A 20,380-nucleotide genomic window follows, 5' to 3' on the forward strand; every position below is an offset into this window, starting at 1 on the left:
ACACACACACACACACACACACATGATCCATTGAGAGATTTCAGTCTGCTGCCTCACACACACACACACTTGGGAATATCACTGTCTGGGTGGATTTTTTTTTTCTCCAGAACTCTATATAGTGTTGTTCAAACCGCCCCATTAACAATTAGGATTGAGAACATTTTGACTAAACAGACGACACGTTATGCAGGCTGCAGGTGGTTCGGTGGGGGGACATTTAAGAGGTAATGATATTTTCCATGTTTGTGTGCCAAAACAAAACAGGGAACGAGGAAATGCCTCTGTAGCGAGTGCTTGATATATGAATGCGTGAATAATGAAGCTTAGTCCTGTGGTAGCAGGAAACCCACAGAGAGTTTATACATTTCTCAACTCCACCTCTCGTTGAGTAATTGACTTCTTTTACTAATTATAGTTGTGGGCTTTAGAATGATAGTCCTTTCAGAGGTATGGTACAGGCTCAGTCCCGGTGGCTGAGTTTCCCACATCTAACTTGTGTGTGTCAGTGTCACGTGATGAATGTCTATCGACATCAGCCTGTTAGCCAGCTCAGGTCAGTAAGGTTAATATTCTCCAACATATGTATGTCTGGGATACAGTTTTAATGTATTCATCATGGGACAAACAGTGCATACTAACCCTGCTGGAGAGCTACTGGGCATGCAGGGTTGTGTTACAGCTCTAACATACGTCATTCAGGTTCTGATGGTGTGTTAGGGCAGGGAGGGAACAAAAGCCTGCACTCCCTTTTCCTGAAACCACCTCAGCAGGGTTGGCGCTCCCTCGTGTTTTGCTCTGTATTGGTGACTTCACCTGTCCTTGCACCCGAGCCAAAATAGACAGAGACGTAATAACGAGGCAGAAAAACAGGTCATTGGTCTGCGTCGGAACAGTTTCAACTTTCCAGAGGTCATGACGTATCTGTGCTGGAAGACCAGTTGCATATCTGGGGACCGTCCATTCTGGTTATAGTGACAAATAGTGCCGTTCCAACACCATCTGAAGGCTGATGTTCACATGTTCAATCTGTCTCAATCATGCACCAACTGTTTATCCATTACAGTTCGTCCTTCTCAGAAGTGGTTCTTGAATCCTTAATTAGGTATCAAATGGCAATGAATTCCGACACGCTTTGACGACCTTATCAAAAGCTGTTCTGAAGGCCCATAAAAAACAGAGAGGAATATTTTCCAACCTAGCCTTCATTTGGCAGGGGGGGTGGAGTGGATGCTGTGTTGAGATCTCTGGAAAAGGGGACCGTCTGCATTTTTCAGAGGAGCATGTGACTGCAGCTTTATGAAATGTTCTCACAGGCAAACGTGTCCATTCCTCGGCCAAACTCGACAGCTGTAATTCTACTAAATGGGAGTGAGTTAGGCGGTCAACCCGAACACAACTCGGCGGCGATATAACACCGCAGTAACAGAAACGATATTCAGAGTCGCACCCAGCTGCACTCTTGCGCCTCTCTCGTTCTCGCTTCTTAAACTTCAGCTGACTTCCTCTGACCATGAGAACCACAGAAGACAACCATCGATCATCTCTGTAGTCTGCGGCCGTCGGCCAGAATCTGAGGTCACCTGACCTAGCAGAATTCGAATAATTGACCAATTGAATCTCATTCTTGTCTTCTCCTCTTTTTCGGTTTGACTTCGCTAACGCTGCTGCAGATCAGTGTCATGGTTTACAGCCAATGGGGACTTTTCAGTTAATCAAGTGAATGTTCTGTAACCAAGGTTGCAAAGCTAGTGGTCATTTACCAAAGTTACCAGAATCTTCTGTAATTTTGGTAATCTATGGCAATTTATGTTAACTTTGGACACTTATGTTTGATAGCTTTTAAAAAATGTATTCACATATAGTGTTTATTTTTGAAATCTCTGTCCATATTGTCCATGAGTTTGTAGTGGATAGACCACATGGTTCAAGAGAAAATAGCCTAATTAATAATGGCATTATTTTCAGTTAACTCTTCAGCTCTTCCAACTATTTACTTTTTTCACAGCTGCCACCAGTTTGGCATCAAAAAATGTACAACAAAGACATATTGACATAGTAAAACAAATGTGTGTAAAAATGTTTATAAAATATATTTCATGCTGAAACCCTCATATTAAAAACCAATGGTATTCACTAAGCTGATGGTTTATATTTCAGATAATGTTTTACAGCTTTGTCATTGTATTTTTTTATCTTATTTGATTATTTTATATATTTTACATGTGATAAGGCCACATGGAGGGCCAGAAAAAATGACGGACACCTGTGATAATTGGAATTACCCAAAAGACCCACGAGACGTCTTGTGCTAAATTACATAAAATCTTGAAAGTTACCAGAATTCTATTCGTATTCTGATAAACGTCTAAAGTAATATACTGTACCCTCCCTTTGCAACCCCTCTGTGACTGTGTATCTCGGTCAGGGCTGGGATAGTCTGTGAAAATGTAATGATGTAAATTTAACTTAACATTTTTATCTAGAACTCTCCCAATGAGACACATGGTGTATGCAGTGTTTGTGAGTGACGCAATGAACACATCTCTGCTCTGCATTAGTGTTCTGTGAAAATGGAGTGTTCTTGAACATCCTCTCTGTTGAACCTCTATTACGTCATAGCTGCTCTGTGACTCCTTAGAATAGCAGCAGAAATCTCGATGAACCCTACAACGTACAACCCTACAATATACTTCTTTAATATCTCAGCACTGACTGCCACACTGATGAATACATGTAGCTATTTATAATATGTACAATATTCAAGAATGATAACATGAAATGTACATTTAATTGTTCAAGTTCGGTTTTGAGAAAGATCATGCATTGTATTAGACTAGCTACAGAACATGACTTATTAATGAATGGTCCCATGTTAGGACAAATGGCCAGGTCATCTCTCATCTCTCTGTCTGAGGTTGAGTGTTTAGTGTTGTGGCTGTGAATTTCTGATTGTAATCTGGGTCGACCGGAGTGACTGCTGTGCTCGGCAGCTGCAGGGTTCAACCAGGCTCCTGGCATTGCAATGATCTGCCCCGGACCAGGGCCCAGCTGCCGGTCACGTTTGAGCTGTCGATCCAACACATTCATACTGAAACATTGCCCGTGTCTCTAACAGACAGCCTGTCAGCGCCAGAGAACATGAGCTTTGTGGGTAACAGAAGGCCAACGCAGCAGCAGTCTCTCTCTCTCTCTCTCTCTCTCTCTCTCTCTCTCTCTTTCTCTCTCTCTGTCTCTCTCTCCCTTTCGCTCTCTCTCTGTCTCTCTGTCTCTCTCTCTCTCTCTCTCTGTCTCTCTGTCTCTCTCTCTCTCTCTCTCTGTCTCTCTCCCTGTCTCTCTCCCTGTCTCTCTCCCTGTCTCTCTCTCTCTCTCTCTCTCTCTCTCTCTCTCTCTCTCTCTCTCTCTCTCTCTCTCTCTCTCTCTGTCTTACTGCTGCTCTCACAGGCACGTCCATGAATCTGTAAGAACTAATCACTGAGGATTTAAAGACAGTCAAACTAAATGATAGACCACAGATCAACATACCGTGGTGTATCGGATATTGTCGTTATCATGTACAAATGTTCACATCATGTTTTGATAGTTGGACTCAGTGGCTCCTATAGTATGGGAGTGAGCTCAGTTGACGTATTAGTCATCCCCACTAACTGCCAATGGGCCAGATTAAAGGAAGTTGATCACACAACAGGAAGCAGAGATATAATGGCATATGCATACCACATTTCTGGGACCGCTGTTTGACATAATAACATTTTGGCCTTGAGATGTAAGCACATGCAGGTTAACTACATGGATAGGAAGTCTGGGCAGGTATGATGTCAAAGTTTCCATTCAACTGGTGGCTGTTCAATGTTTTTCCTTGATATGTAATGGAAGATAATATGGTGATAATAGATCAATAGAAACAGGGTGAGTGGTTCTTGCCAGACACCATAATGTGAGACAGGTGGGGCAGTAGAGCTAATGGACAAAAAGTGTCCAGAGAAAGGTTGATATTTTTTGTGTGTGTGTGTGTGTGTGTGTGTGTGTGTGTGTGTGTGTGTGTGTGTGTGTGTGTGTGTGTGTGTGTGTGTGTGTGTGTGTGTGTGTGTGTGTGTGTGTGTGTGTGTGTGTGTGTGTGTGTGTGTGTGTGTGTGTGTGTGTGTGTGTGAGAGAGAGAGAGAAAGAGAAAGAACTTGAGGACAGCCTATTTGTATTAGAAAGGACTTTAATGGGGAGTGGCTAGAGTGGATGCAAGATAGATGCAGCTGACAATAAAATGGCCGGTGGTTATGATAATGTTTTCTAGATCAACAGGAATGGGCGGTGGTTATGATAATGTTTTCTAGGTAAACAGGAATGGGCGGTGGTTATCATAATGTTTTGTAGGTAAACAGGAATGGCCGGTGGTTATGATAATGTTTTCTAGATCAACAGGAATGGGCGGTGGTTATGATAATGTTTTCTAGGTAAACAGGAATGGGCGGTGGTTATGATAATGTTTTCTAGATCAACAGGAATGGGCGGTGGTTTTGAAAATGTTTTCTAGGTAAACAGGAATGGGCGGTGGTTATCATAATGTTTTCTAGGTAAACAGGAATGGCCGGTGGTTATGATAATGTTTTCTAGATCAACAGGAATGGGCGGTGGTTTTGAAAATGTTTTCTAGGTAAAGAGGAATGGGCGGTGGTTATGATGATGTTTTCTAGATAAACAGGAATGGGCGGTGGTTATGATAATGTTTTCTAGATCAACAGGAATGGGCGGTGGTTATGATAATGTTTTCTAGGTAAACAGGAATGGGCGGTGGTTATGATAATGTTTTCTAGATCAACAGGAATGGCGTGGGAAGGACATGGCAAACTGCAACATTACAACACGGTTTCAATACGGCATCAAATCTGAACCAGCTGTTTACTCGCTGTGTTCTGATGATGTGAAGCTCTGCAGAAGAAGCACCACTGTGTTGTACTGTGCTAGAGATTAGCAGCCGGCCCAGTGGACAGATACTGGGAGATATAGCTCTTCTACTTCACCTAAACACCACAGCGCCACTGAACCAAGCTCCTATCCGTAGGAAATCATCACGCCAAAGAATGGTTTTAACAGATGAAATCAAATGAGAATCAAGGAGAAGCTCCTTACAGGAGTAGTGTTAGTTTAAGAGAGAGGTTATTTATTTCCTTTGAGTGACCTGCCATGTCTCTCTGTCCACCTCACTTCTCTCTGTCCACCTCACTTCTCTCTGTCCACCTCACTTCTCTCTGTCCACCTCTCTTATCTCTATCTACCTCTCTTCTCGCTATCCCCCTCTCTTCTCTCTATCCACCTCTCTTCTCTCTATCCATCTCTCCTCTCTATCCATCTCTCCTCTCTATCCACCTCTCTTCTCTCTATCCACCTCTCTTAGACTCTCTTTCTCCACCTCTCTTCTCTCTATCCACCTCTCTTCTCTCTATCCAGCTCTCTTGGACTCTCTTTCTCCATCTCTCTTCTCTCTATCCACCTCTCTTGGACTCTCTTTCTCCACCTCTCTTCTCTCTATCCACCTCTCTTGGACTCTCTTTCTCCACCTCTCTTCTCTCTGTCCAGCTCTCTTATCTCTATCCATCTCTCATCTCTGTCCACTTCTCTTATCTCTATCCCCCTCTCTTCTTTCTATCCACCTCTCTTATCTCTATCCACCTCTCTTCTCTCTATCCACCTCTCTTGGACTCTCTTTCTCCACCTCTCATCTCTCTCCCCCTCTCTGACTCTGTCTCCCTACTACTGAGGAGAATACCTCTCCCCTCTCTTCTCTCTCTCCCCCTCTCTTCTATTCTCTTTCTCTCTCCCTCTTTCACACTCTCTCTAGAGGACTACCTCTCCTCTCCCTCTGCCCACCTTCTCTGAGGGGTACTCCTCTCCAGTAGCTCCACCCACCTGTACATAAAAACCTAGTCTCCTCCCCAGTAGCTCCACCCACCTGCACATAAAAGCCTAGTCTCCTCCCCAGTAGCTCCACCCACCTGCACATAAAAGCCTAGTCTCCTCCCCAGTAGCTCCACCCACCTGAACATAAAAGCCTAGTCTCCTCCCCAGTAGCTCCACCCACCTGAACATAAAAGCCTAGTCTCCTCCCCAGTAGCTCCACCCACCTGAACATAAAAGCCTAGTCTCCTCCCCAGTAGCTCCACCCACCTGAACATAAAAGCCGAGTCTCCTCCCCAGTAGCTCCACCCACCTGAACATAACAGCCTAGTCTCCTCCCAGTAGCTCCACCCACCTGAACATAAAAGCCTAGTCTCCTCCCCAGTAGCTCCACCCACCTGAACATAAAAGCCTAGTCTCCTCCCCAGTAGCTCCACCCACCTGAACATAAAAGCCTAGTCTCCTCCCCAGTAGCTCCACCCACCTGAACATAAAAGCCTAGTCTCCTCCCCAGTAGCTCCACCCACCTGAACATAAAAGCCGAGTCTCCTCCCCAGTAGCTCCACCCACCTGAACATAAAAGCCGAGTCTCCTCCCCAGTAGCTCCACCTACCTGAACATAAAAGCCTAGTCTCCTCCCAGTAGCTCCACCCACCTGAACATAAAAGCCTAGTCTCCTCCCCAGTAGCTCCACCCACCTGAACATAAAAGCCTAGTCTCCTCCCCGGTAGCTCCACCCACCTGAACATAAAAGCCTAGTCTCCTCCCCAGTAGCTCCACCCACCTGAACATAAAAGCCTAGTCTCCTCCCCAGTAGCTCCACCCACCTGAACATAAAAGCCTAGTCCATGCTGTTTACTTCTGTTCAGGGGTCTGTATCACTCTTCTGTAACTCCAGTGATAGTTCCCCTCAACAGACACACACTGAGCAAGGTAAGGACATCCTATAGGTTTCCTGGAGGAAGGTGTGGTCTGTCAGGATTAATGTGGCTGATATTATGATGATGATTTGGAGGGGTTTTGTGAACTGGGTGTTTATCAGGAGTGTATTCTCACTCTCTAGACCTGGTACCACCTGACTATTTGGTGCTTTCAATGTCTGCATTTTTCTCCTTCGGTGAGTTTGTGTGTTCTGGCAAGGGTGTCGAGGGAACGGGGCGAGATTCTTTGCACGTGTCTGGGTTGTTCTGAAGGCTATGTGGTTAAAATGAGGAGAACGTTCAGCTCAAATTGTTCAGTGTGCATTGGGACTTTTGTAACCTTTCTTCACTGAGAGATTCCCTGAAAAGGATCATGCTGGAATAATCCTAAATCTCGTGATGATGAGGCACTTATTTTTCCAAAGAGAAAAGGACATGTGAAACAGACAGTCTGTTCAGTAGAAATCCAGGGCTTGTCAGAGGTGTTAACTCTGAGAGACTGACCCAGTAGCTTTACTTCCAGTCTAGTTAGTTAATACCACATCATGTATTAGGATGGTGATGTCAGAGGTGTTAACTCTGAGAGACTGACCCAGTAGCTTTACTTCCAGTCTAGTTAGTTAATACCACATCATGTATTGGGATGGTGATGTCAGAGGTGTTAACTCTGAGAGACTGACCCAGTAGCTTTACTTCCAGTCTAGTTAGTTAATACCACATCATGTATTGGGATGGTGATGTCAGAGGTGTTAACTCTGAGAGACTGACCCAGTAGCTTTACTTCCAGTCTAGTTAGTTAATATCACATCATGTATTGGGATGGTGATGTCAGCACCAGTCTAGTTAGTTAATACCACATCATGTATTAGGATGGTGATGTCAGAGGTGTTAACTCTGAGAGACTGACCCAGTAGCTTTACTTCCAGTCTAGTTAGTTAATATCACATCATGTATTGGGATGGTGATGTCAGCACCAGTCTAGTTAGTTAATACCACATCATGTATTAGGATGGTGATGTCAGCACCAGTCTAGTTAGTTAATTCCACATCATGTATTAGGATGGTGATGTCATCTCCTGAATATGATCATATGCTAAATCCTTCACTTAGCATTCAAATATTATTCATATTATTCACATTCATATCATTCGAGGCAGAGAGAGAGAGAGGCTGTTGAACACAGATTAACCCATTGAAAACATACCTCCAGGAGTCAGGATATGTGCAGCCTGATGGCCTGTCCTTGTAAAGTCAGTAGGCCTTGTGTCCACTAGACATGACTATGTAGCTCTGGGCTTCTTAATGCGTTCCCTAAAGCCCCATGCAGCATCCTAGCTTTACCTTCACTTCCTGGCCCATAGATCTGAGCCTGGACCCTGAGGGCGACTCTATTCTGTCCCCCCCTCTCTTCCTCTCTCTCTTTCCCCCTTCTTTTGCTCTCTCTCTTTCCTCTCTCTTCCTCCCTCTCTTCCTATACAAGGATTAGATACAGCAGCAGGTTGTTTCTGTTGTCTCTGAGGTTCATTGTGGGAGCATTCCTGGGTGTCTGCTGTGCAGCCTGAGAGAGAGGGCCAGAAAAAGGCCTGGGTAGCGGGTTGTCGCTCTACCCTGCCCAGAGGGTCACTCTCCCCCTGAAGGTGTGGAACCACAGTACCCGGTGTGGTCTGTCTTAGACCGCTCAGCCATTCCAGGGAGGGGTGGATGAAATCGCTTGGAATTCAACTTCTAAGCCGTGACCTATTGTATGTGTTGTGTGAGCTAAGGGTGGTGCCCTTGCCTTGTTCAGGGTGAAGAGGGGATTCGGGTGTAGTCAGTTGGCAGAGATTTCACTCGACAACGAAAAGTGGAGATTGAGTCTCTGACATGGTTATAACTGTGTTCTTTGCTAGTTTAAAATAAATCACACCTGGTGATGTCATTTATTTAATTTATTTCTGAAGTTTATTTGGACAGGGACAGCGTGCAACAAAAACATGTGTTGCACCAGATTTAGCAAACAGCTCATTTACATCCGTAGTCCCTGGGCAGGTGAACATATACTGTAACCACGACAACATTATACACAAAAGGACAACATAGCTACTTCAGACATTTAAAAACAACAGGAAGGACATATAGACACGTTTCAGAACAGAGGCTTGGACATTACACATACAATTCATTGCACATATTGCTGTTGGACTTTATACATTTGAGTTGTAAAACACTTAACACATATAAAATCTAAATATTGCACATCAACCCTCGCCTCCGACTGACAAGTGACTGTGTATTATAAAGGGTCACTGTGATTATTGGGGGAGGAACATTTACATTTTCAACAAACAAATCACAAAATGAAATTAGATGTAAACCTGTATAGCTTAGGCAATTAGTGTCAACCTATTGGACAACAACACATTGTGTGACTGTTCTAGCTCATAAATTAGTAGGCCTCTCTCTTTTTCTCTCTCTCTCAATTCAATTCAATTTGCTTTATTGGCATGACGTAACAATGTACATCTTGCCAAAGCTTACTTTGGATATTTACAATATTAAAATAATAGTAATCAATATTGTCAACAGGACAACAGTAACAACAATAACCACGGGTCAAAATAACTATTGAACAATAACAATATAGAGGACATGTTGGTTGGTCTGTCAGACACTGTCCCTCATCTTATGGCAGGCAGCAATGTAGTGCGCTGCCAATCCACAGCTCTCTGCGTCCTCCCCCAACAGGATGGGAAGTCTATTCTCATCAGAGAGGTCTTTGAAACCTTGAATAAGGGTTTCAAATTTGGGGAAATTACACTCTCTAATTGTTTTATATTTCTGACATTTTGTCAGGAAATGCAGCTCTGTCTCGGGTTCTGCTGTGTCGCTGTGGTTGCACAGCCTTTCCTCTACACGGAGCCAGGTTTTTTTTTCTCTGTCTGTCTGTCTGTCTGTCTGTCTGTCTGTCTGTCTGTCTGTCTGTCTGTCTGTCTGTCTGTCTGTCTGTCTGTCTGTCTGTCTGTCTGTCTGTCTGTCTGTCTGTCTGTCTGTCTGTCTGTCTGTCTGTCTGTCTGTCTGTCTGTCTGTCTGTCTGTCTGTCTGTCTGTCTGTCTGTCTGTCTGTCTGTCTGTCTGTCTGTCTGTCTGCCGTTGTATAAGAAGTGTTTATAAGGTTTAGGGGAATGTGCCCTGGGATCACACAGCTGCAGTGGCTGTGATTTGAGTACACTACCAAATGCGGGACAGTAGCAGTCTATCCCTAGCAGATCAGCCCTACTGCCGGGAGCAGAGAAGCCCTGTTCCGTTCCACTGCAGCTGCTGTATCTGGTTCTTTAGTAGCTCATCAGGATGTAACACCCACTGAATAGATGTATTCACAGTGCATTTAATTACAGTGCCTTCAGAAAGTATTCACACCCCTTTTTCCACATTTTGTTGTGTTACAGCCTGAAGATTGAGATTTTGTTTCACTGACCAACACACAATACCCCATAATGCCAAATTGGAATTATATTATTATTAAAAAAATGTTTACAAATGAAAAGTTGTAGTTCAAACCCTTTGTTATGGCAAGCCTAAATAAGTTCAGGAGTAAAAATGGGCTTAACAAGTCACATAATAAATTGCATGGACTCACTCTGTGTGCAATAATATCTATTAGGTCCCTCAGTCGAGCAGTGAATTTCATACACAGATTCAACCACAAAGACCAGGGAGGTTTTCCAATGCAAATAAAGGCACCTATTGGTAGATGGGTAAAAAAAAAGGCAAACATTGAATATCCCTTTGAGCATGGTGAAGTTTTTAATTACACTTTGGATGGTGCGTCAATACACCCAGTCACTACAAAGATACACCATGAGGCCAATGGTGAAGTTAAACAGTTAGAGTTTAATGGTTGTGATAGGAGAAAACTGAGGATGGATCAACAACATTATAGTTACTCTACAATATCAACCTAAATGACAGAGTGAAAAGAAGGAAGCCTGTACAAAATACAAAATATTTTAAAACATTCATACTGTTTGCAATAAGGCACTAAAGTAAAACTGCAAAAAAATGTGGCAAAGAAATTATGTCCTTAATACAAAGCATTATGTTTGGGGCAAATCCAACACAACACCTCATGGTGTTGGCTGCATCATGTTATGGGTATGCTTGTCATCGGCAAGGACTAGGGAGTTTTTTTAGGATAAAAATAAACGGAATAGAGCTAAGCACAAAACCTGGTTCAGTCTGCTTTTTAACAGACACTGGGAGACAAATTCACCTTTCAGCAGGACAATAACCTAAAACACAAGGCCAAGAGTTGCTTACCAAGATGTCATTGAATGTTCCAGAGTGGCCTAGTTACAGTTTTTACTTAAATATGTAACTAGGCAAGACTTGAAAATGGCTGTCTAGCAATGATCAACAAACAACTTGTTTGAGCTTGAAGAATAATGTGCAAATATTGTATAATCCAGGTGTGCAAAGCTCTTAGAGACTTACCCAGAAAGATTCACAGCTGTTATCACTGCCAAAGGTGAATCTAACATGTATTGACTCAGGGGAGAGAATACTTGTGTAAATTAGATATTTCTGTATTTAATTTGAAATACATTTGCAACAATTTCTAAAAACATGGTTTCACTTATTTCATTATGGGGTATTGTGTGTAAATGGGTGAGACCAAATATCTTTAATTCGTTTTGAATTCAGGCTTGTAACACAACAAAATGTGCAATAAGTCAAAGGGTATAAATAATTTCTGAAGGTACTGTTGATAACTTGACAGTAATGTGGATATCTAAAATAAAATAGCTTAAAAGTTATGTAGATTCTGAATTGAAGTATTCATAGGGAATTTAATAATATTATTGACAAAATAACTTGAAAGTTATGTGGATATGTGGAGTCATATTCTTAATAAAATATCCTTGAAAGTTACGCGGATGATGTCTCAAATGAATGCCATGGAATTCAGAATTCCTACGTCAGTTTTGTATGGCACGTGATATAGAAAATATTTTATTGCTGAACTGTATAATACATGAAGTTGTCTCTGACATCCATCATGTTCCTTATTCTCATCACTATCCTGTCTGGCCCGTGGCTGTACTGTACATCTCTCTTCTGAGAGATCCTAAATGAGCCTGGGTTTGGTTTAATGGTGATGAGAGTGAAGCCATCGGCATGTGGGTAAAAATAACCTAACATGCTGTAATATATATTTTATGGTGGATTGTGGTACTCTAATGGATAGAGAGGGGAAGGAGAAATATGTGTTATGGTAACACCTTATGTAACCACCGGTAATAACATTTTATTATTAACGTGTCGTTACATAGTAATTGCTTTGTAACTGCAGGGTAAAGTGTTACCAGTGTTATTGTGAAGAGAGCATGGATGACAGAAGCCAAAGTCCCTTAGACTGGTCTCTTGGATGGGATATTTCACACACTCCAGTAATTGAAAAAGTACTCAATAGTCATACTTGAGTAAAAGTAAAGATACCTTAATAAAACATAACTCAAGTCAAAGTGAATGTCACCCAGTAAAATATAACTTGAGTAAAAGTCTTAAAGTATCTGTGTAATGCGGTGCGTACTGGCGGCAGAGAAGTCAGGCGCAGGAAAGCCAAAACTGAGTTACAACGGTGTCGTTTAATAAACATAAACCACCGTCAACAGAACAACACAAAAAACACAAGCACTACAAAAAACTATTATGGACAAGGACATGGGGGGGGAACAGAGGGTTAAATACACAACATGTAATTGATGGAATTGGAACCAGGTGTGATGGAAGACAAGACAAAACCAATGGAAAATGAAAAGTGGATCGGCGATGGCTAGAAGGTCGGTGACGTCGACAGCCGAACGCCGCCCGAACAAGGAGAGGGACCAACTTTGGTGGAAGTCGTGGCAATCTGATTTTAATGTACTTAAGTACAGTGGTGGAAAAAGTACTGAATTGTCATACTAAAAAAGTAAATGCTATACATCAAATTCCTTATATTAAGCAAACCAGACTACACAGGTTGTTTTTTATATTTACGGACAGACGGGCACTCTCCAACACTCAGACATAATGAGTCTCCTGATCAGAGGCAGTAGGGATTACAGCGCGTTATATTGATAGGTGTGTGAATTTGACCATATTGCTGTCCTGCCTGAGCATTCGAAATGTAACGAGTACTTTTGTGTGTCAGGGAAAATGTATGGGAGTAAAAAGTACACATTTTCTTATGTAGTGGAGTAAAGGTTGTCATAAATATAAATAGAAAAGTCAAGTACAGATACCCCAAAAAACGACTTAAGTAGTACTTCAACATATATTTACTTAAGTACTTTACACCACTGATACTGTGACATCATTTATCATCAGTTATTTATATCAGTTATGTCCATGGATTTAAATATGTATAGAATAGAATAGAATACCTTCATTGTAAATTAGATTAGGAGTTCAGTTCCTGGAGGGTTTCAAACATTCAATACAGCTCAAGCTTAACAAGAATATTGTGCCTCTTCACAAAAGTGTGGCCTAAAATATGCGACAGCTCACAGTTCCCAGTGTTAACAACAGGAAATAGTCTTTGTTAACAACAGGAAATAGTCTTAGTCTGAGATCACCAAGTATTGTGAAGGTACCAAAGCCTTCCCAACAGAAAGTCGGCCTCTCCTCAGCTTGTTTGTGACCCTCTTGACCCCTCATTGACCCCTCGTTGACCCTGACCTCCATTACAACGTCCTATTCAACCCAGCTCTGTGAACTGTGTACTGCTGAGGTCATCGTGATCACCGTTGGTTTCCCCCCTCTGGAGGCTGAGAGCTACGACCAAATAACTCAGGGTGACTCCTGTAGCCTTGCTCTGTAAAGAGAGCGTCTATGTGTGAAGGAATGCTGGAAAAGGCCAGGCACACACACACATCGATCAGCTCATAACATGGGCAGGACAACGGGAGTATTGGCAGAGGCGCTGACCTTTGCAGGGCAGGTATTTAGGCTGCTGGGAGCTGGGAGTGGAGTTGTGTTTGTGATGGGATAAATCACATCGGACAAGGCCAGATGAACAGCACATACAGGGAGAGGAGAGGGGAGAGGAGGGAGTAGAGAGGAGAGGAGAGCAGAGGGGAGGGGAGAGGAGAGGACAGGGGAGAGGAGAGGTGAGGTGAAGGAGGGAGGAATGGAGAGGAGAGCTGGGGAACAAAGTTAAAGTGAGAGAAAGACAAAGGATCAGGAGTGAGTTGGAGGGAGGATTGATTCCTCTGCTGCTCCCCAGGCTGCTGCTGTCAGAGTGGGACAGAAGACCTCACAGCCACCTCATCCTCATACAGTTGTCTGATGGAGCTAACAGGTCTAGCTCTCTTTCTTTCTTTCGCTCCCTCCCTCTTTCTCTCTCTCTACTTCTCTTTCTTGGGCTGTCTCTCTCTTGCTGTCTCTGTGTCTCACTTTCCTTTCTCTGTCTCTGTGTCTTACCTTCTTCTCTCTTTCTCTCTCTCTCTTCCTCTTTTCCTCCCTCCCTACCTCCCGCTCTGTCTCTCTGTCTCTGCTCCCCAAGGGTCTTCACCACTCGACCTTTCAGCTGAGTGAAGTGTGGAGTAGTGACCCAAGTTCCTTAATACACAGACAGAGCACCCACAGATGAGATGAAGACTAGAGGGTGAGAGAGGCTTAGGTTCCGATGGGTTTTACAGTCCCCAGATGTGTGCTTGGCTCCCGCTCGGCTCTGTCAGCTGATCGGACATTCCTGTGGAACCAGTGGTGTGTCTTTCCCTTTGAAACTCCAGAATTCTGCTGGGAAAAAGTCTAAGTGGGATACTTTTGGACGTCCCAACTCTGACGTCACCCCATTGAACTTGAAATATAAAACAGTTAAGGTAAGAGTTAGTGTTAGGTAAGGGTTATGGTTAAGATTAGGGTAAATGTTAAGGTTAGGATTTAGGGTTAAGGTCGGGACGTCCCAAGGTTCCAGGATATCACTAAGCCATGCTGCTGCTAAGACGGAGCGGCTCTTCTTCTGTTTAGCACACTACTCATTATTGGAGGCTGCTGAGGGGAGAACGGCTCATAATAATGGCCGGAACGGAGCTAATGGAATGGCATCAAACACCTGGAAACCATGGAAACCATGTGTTGATGTATTCGATACCATTCCACTGATTCTGCTCCAGTCATTACCGTGTGTGTGTGTGTGTGTGTGTGTGTGTGTGTGTGTGTGTGTGTGTGTGTGTGTGTGTGTGTGTGTGTGGAGTAAGGTTGGAGTGGTTGCCATGGTTACCCGTGGACATCGGTTGCCAAGGCGGCCAGGCCAAGTGTGTGAGTTAGGTAACGTGAAGAGCGTGACAGCCATCAGCATCCGTTTTATTGGGAAGCCCTTGAGGACAGAGAAAACAGCCTGTTCTCATGGGGTCAATGGGCCAAAGGGGTGACACCAAAGACAATGGGCTTCTTTAGGGCACCAGCCACAGCCTTAAGGAAGGGACCCTGAACTGAGGCTCTGATCTAAAATCATCTTACCCTCATCATGTCCTAACTTTACCTATTAGATGGGAAAATGTTAAACTGACATTGGATCAGTGAGTACTGATGTAGGAACTTATTTTGAGCCAGTTTCCTACAGCAGGAATATAATCCTGCAGCAACAGGAAATGTGAATTATTATGTGGATTATAATTATTGGACATTTTTTGTATGAGTTGATACATTTTTCGTTAGGACAAATCAAGTCTGACATTTTAAAGTGGAAATTACAAACTTTGGAAGCATTTTTAAACCTTGATTACACTACAAGTTTCAGCAGCAAAACTAAAAGTTCTCAGCAAGAAAAGAGTGATCAAATTAAGATCCTACATCTGTAGGGTAAAAATTCATTTTACTCAGGGAAGGAAGGAGAGCACACAGATAGGTCCATGGGAAGGTGTCAGGCATTTCCCTCTGGTATTCTGTGTAGAATTTCCAAGGGCAGCTTTGTAAGAATTACATTACTTTGTCTCCAGTCACCCCTCCTACCTTTGTGTTCAGAGGACATGATCCGCTGTCACAGCTGTTAGAAGGAGCGGACCAAGTTGCAGCGTTTTCGTAGTTCCACATATTTATTTAACCAGTGAAACCGAATGCAACAATTAAACACTTCAAAATATACACAAAACAACAACCGTGACGCAGGAGGATCAAATACACTCACAACGAATAATCACCCACAAACACATGTGAAACAAACATCAACTTAAATAGGACCTCCAATTAGAGACAACGACAACCTGCTGCCTCTAATTGGAGGTCATGCCAAACAACAGCAACATAGAAATGCAAAACTAGAAACTGAACATAGACATACAAAAACAGACAAACACCCCCTGTCACGCCCTGACCTACTCTACCATAGAAAATAACCACTCACTATGGTCAGGACGTGACATCCGCTGTTAACTTAAACTGTGCAGGCTTGATTTCTGGAACCTACGCAAGCAAAACGGCATCAAGTAAAGCCAAACGTGGTAAAAATGAAAATCCTTCCTTTTGTTCCCTCCTTTTCCCTCACTCCATCTCTGTTCCATAGAATATGTTTAGCCCACTAACCTTTTGACTGTGAGTCTGTTCCAGCTGAGCTTGTCTCCATTGCCAGTCTTCGAGTGATATGCGTCATATACAGCGTGTTGAATATATTTCAAGTTTCAAAGTTTATTCGCCAGGTGCACAGCATTCAACCGGTGTAAAACAGTACTGTGAAATTCTTCCTTGAGAGCTCTTTCCCAACAATGCATTGATAATGATAATACTATAGAGAATAATACAAAATTGGATAAAAAACACACAAGTATAATATGGCAGGATAAAGAAAACGGCCCCTGTCTTCATCCATTTTCAGTCTCATGTTTTCAGTTGATTGATGGAGAATTGTGAACATTAGAAATACATCTGATGGTATTCTGGGTAGAGAGAGTACTGATCCTCTGAGCTGCATATTGTCTTACTGAGCCTCATAACAGAGAGTCTGATTTTACCACCTCAACAGTCCAGAGTTCAGATCAGTGGAAAATATGATATTATCCCTTATTTATTTATTTGCTTGCTGTGTCCGTGTTTGAAGTGAGGTTGCAGTTTGCTCAGAATCAGAAACAAGCCGTGTTCGATTTGGATAGACGATGACAGGGCCAGTAATGTTCACGTATAAGTTCACTCGTCAATTTTTCTTGTTCACTGCATGTTTACATAGTGAAGGGGTATTAGGCCAAGGGGTGCCGTTGAAACAGCGATGCCAGACCTGACTACAGACTACTAAATAAGCACATATCTGTGCTCAACAGCATGGTTGGTATTCAACATGCTTTTCCTCATGATCCCCTTTTGATTATTGAGAATTAAAGTTACCATCTGGAAGCAGTCAGGGAAATACAGAGGAGAAATGGAAATGTGATTATTTTCAAACCCTCGAGTTGGGGCTCGGGATCAAGCAGACACTGCTGTGGTGGCAAAGGTGGTGGTAGGAAACAGACGTCCTGTGGTAGAATGGCAACAGCCTTTTTTTATTTATTAAACTAGGCAAGTTAGTTAAGAACAAATTCTTATTTACAATGACGGCCAAACCCGGACGACGCTGGGCCAATTGTGCGCCACCCTACGGGACTCCCAATCACAGCCGGATGTGAACCAGGGACTGTAGTGACACCTCTTGCACTGAGATGCAGTGCCTTAGACAGCTGCGCCACTCAGGAGCCACTTTGTTGCATTGTCATTATTGTTTTGCACCACACTAAAAATCACAGGTTAGTGTCTAGGTCAGGGCTCTCCAACCCCGTTCCTGGAAAGATACCGTACTATAGGTAGAAAACCTACAGTTGGGGTTGCTCACCAGGAACAGGGTTTGAGAGTCCTGGTCTAAGTATTGACAGAGGGGCCGGAGAAATACATTTTGGCAGCCCGTTGAAGGAATATTTAGACGTTTAACTGACTTTTGTTGTTCCAACAGCAAGCCCCAGAGAACAACGTGAGAATTTTATTGTAGCCATGTGAATCTGATAAGTACATAAGGCAGGGAGTGGGGAGGAAACAGGTTGCTTTTGCAGCTGAGAGCTTGGACCCGGCTCAGTTGTTTGATTCTGAATCTGCTGTGTGCCGGACTTCGACTCCCTAGCGGGGGCCCGTCCTACTCTCTCCTCGGCCAAATTGAGGAGCCAAAGAAGACGGCTCCCACAGGCCTCTCGCAATTGGTCCGTCTAGAATCCCATGGATTATCCAAGACTGTCACCCGATTGGTTGATGTGTGAGTGGGCTGCATGGAAACTGGAAAACAGCAGCTGTGAACCCTCGTACCCCGGCTCTCTTTAACTCTGGGTGTCTGGCCCTCACTGTCCACAGGGGGAGTAGTTAAAGCACAGTATTGTTAAATGAACTAGGACAGGTGTGGTAGGGCAGGTGTTGGTAATTAAATAGGATGGGTTTTGGTCTGGTTGCTCTCAGCAGGGAGGCAGATTGACACGTCCTTGGAGACGTGCCATGATGCAGCTGTGCCATGATGCAGCTGTTTTAAAGAGCCTATTGCTCTTCTCTGTTTTCACTGCTGTTGTTGTTGTTATTGTTGTTGTCAGTAACCCCTTATTTCCGGGTCATATACTTTTTATTATTATTATTTACTCATTGCAAAGCGAGTAAATTAAAACATTTCTATTGCAGTGCAGTCCGGTGTTTATCCATTTGTGTTTGGCAGCGCTCAGTCCTCTGTCCATGGTGCTGGATACATACATTGCAAACACAATAGTTCTATTTTTTTCTTCCTGAAAATCTTATCGGATCAGAAATATACCTCTTGGTTTAAAATAAATGCTGGTGTCTTGGTATCCCCACTCAGCTCTTTCATGTTTGTTTATTACTTTAATCAAAGCTGTAAATCATTTTAATCCAGTGGTCTCAGAGTCATTTCCGACATGAAGCCTAAGGGATGTCTTCTGTATCTGGGAATAATTGTCTCGCTGATCACTCTGGATGCCAAGAGTGTGCAAAGCTGTCTTCAAGGCAAAGGGTGGCTACTTTGAAGAATCTCAAATATAAAATATGTTTTGATTTGTTTAACACTTTTTGGTTAATACATGATTCCATATGTGTTATTTTATAGTTTTGATGTCTTCACTATTATTCTACAATGTAGGAAATAGTCAAAATAAAGAAAAACCCTGGAATGAGTAGGTGTGTCTAAACTTTGACTATTACTGTATATATAATAAGATGATAAAAAAATACAATGACAAAGCTGTAAAACATTAGTCTAAATACAAACCATCAGCTTAGTGAATACCATTGGTGTTTAATATGAGGGTTTCAGCATGAAATATAATTTATCTGTATTTTTTTTACACACTTTTATTTATTTTTCTATGTCAATATGTCTTTGTTGTAAATGTGTTGGTGCAAAACTGGTGGCAGTTATCAAAAATACAATAGTTGGAAGAGTTGCAGAGTTCATTGAAAATAATGTAATTGTTGATTCGATTTGTTCATGCTTTTTTCATTATTTTGTTGATTTTCTCTTGAACCAGAAAGTCTATATACTAGAAACTTGTGGACAATATGGACTCAGATATAAAAATAAATTATACAATATATTAGGGCCGAGACGATGCCAGTATTTTTTATTTTGCAAAAATAGAAACACGAAGCAGATCATCCTCTTTGGTCCTTTAAAAACATTTACATTTGACATTTTAGAAGACGCTCTTATCCAGAGCGACTTACAGTAGTGAATGCATACATTTCATACATTTTTTTCTTTTCTACTTCGTACTGGCCCCCCGTGGGAATCGAACCCCCAACCCTGGCGTTGCAAACACCATGCTCTACCAACTGAACCACAGGGAAGACAAAACCTGCTGTATATAAAATATTGGGTTCATCTTTTTATTTGTTTATTTGGTTCCCCCTTAGCTTTTGCAGAAGCAGCAGCTACTCTTCCTGGGGTCTACAAAACACACAAAACATGACAAGTAACAGAACACTGATAGACAAGGACAGTCACACAACTTTTAAACACAACGATATACAAATAACACAACTAAAAAACAATGTGTGTCCCCTCATAGTCCCGCTTTTTTAAAGGTATTGTAATTTTTCTGTTTGAATGAATAATGGAAGATGGAAGGGAGTTCCATGTGATCATGGCTCTGTATAATACCGTGCGTTTCCGTGAATTCGTTTTGGACCTGGGGACTGTGAACAGATGCCTGGTGGCATGTCTTGTGGGGTATGTATATGTGTGTGAGCTGAATGTTATTTGATTACGCAGACAATCTGGAATTTTCATTGCAGTAATATTTCTCATGAAAAGATGCAGTTAATCTCTCGTCAACCCTCAACCAGGAAGGACTGGCATGTTGTTGACTGTAGAGTGATAACACCTCTACTACTGTAAATGGTGAAAACACCCCTACTACTGTAGAGTGATAACATCTCTACTGTCCAGAATTCTACTACTGTAGAGTGATAACACCTCTAATACTGTAAATAGTGAAAACGCCTCTAATACTGTAAATAGTGATAACACCTCTACTACTGCCCAGAGTGATAACACCTCTACTACTGTTCATAGAGATAACCTCTAATACTGTAAATAGT

At 42.6% G+C, this 20,380-nt stretch overlaps 1 protein-coding gene across 2 annotated transcripts in view; it reads left to right on the forward strand.

The window, feature by feature from the left end:
* Positions 1-204: 204 nt before the first annotated feature.
* LOC106593744 (collagen alpha-1(VIII) chain) overlaps positions 205-20,380 on the forward strand; it is a 47,966-nt gene continuing 27,790 nt past the window's right edge. Inside the window, exon 1 of one of the 2 annotated variants that reach the window (XM_045697967.1) lies at positions 205-227. The gene's annotated coding sequence lies outside the window, so the exon portion shown is untranslated. Of the gene's footprint in view, positions 228-6,724; positions 6,823-20,380 lie in introns of those variants that run through there. The other variant, XM_045697966.1, reaches the window with a different exon arrangement.

This window comes from Salmo salar, chromosome ssa16 (assembly GCF_905237065.1).
Source record: "Salmo salar chromosome ssa16, Ssal_v3.1, whole genome shotgun sequence".
Taxonomy (NCBI): domain Eukaryota; kingdom Metazoa; phylum Chordata; class Actinopteri; order Salmoniformes; family Salmonidae; genus Salmo; species Salmo salar.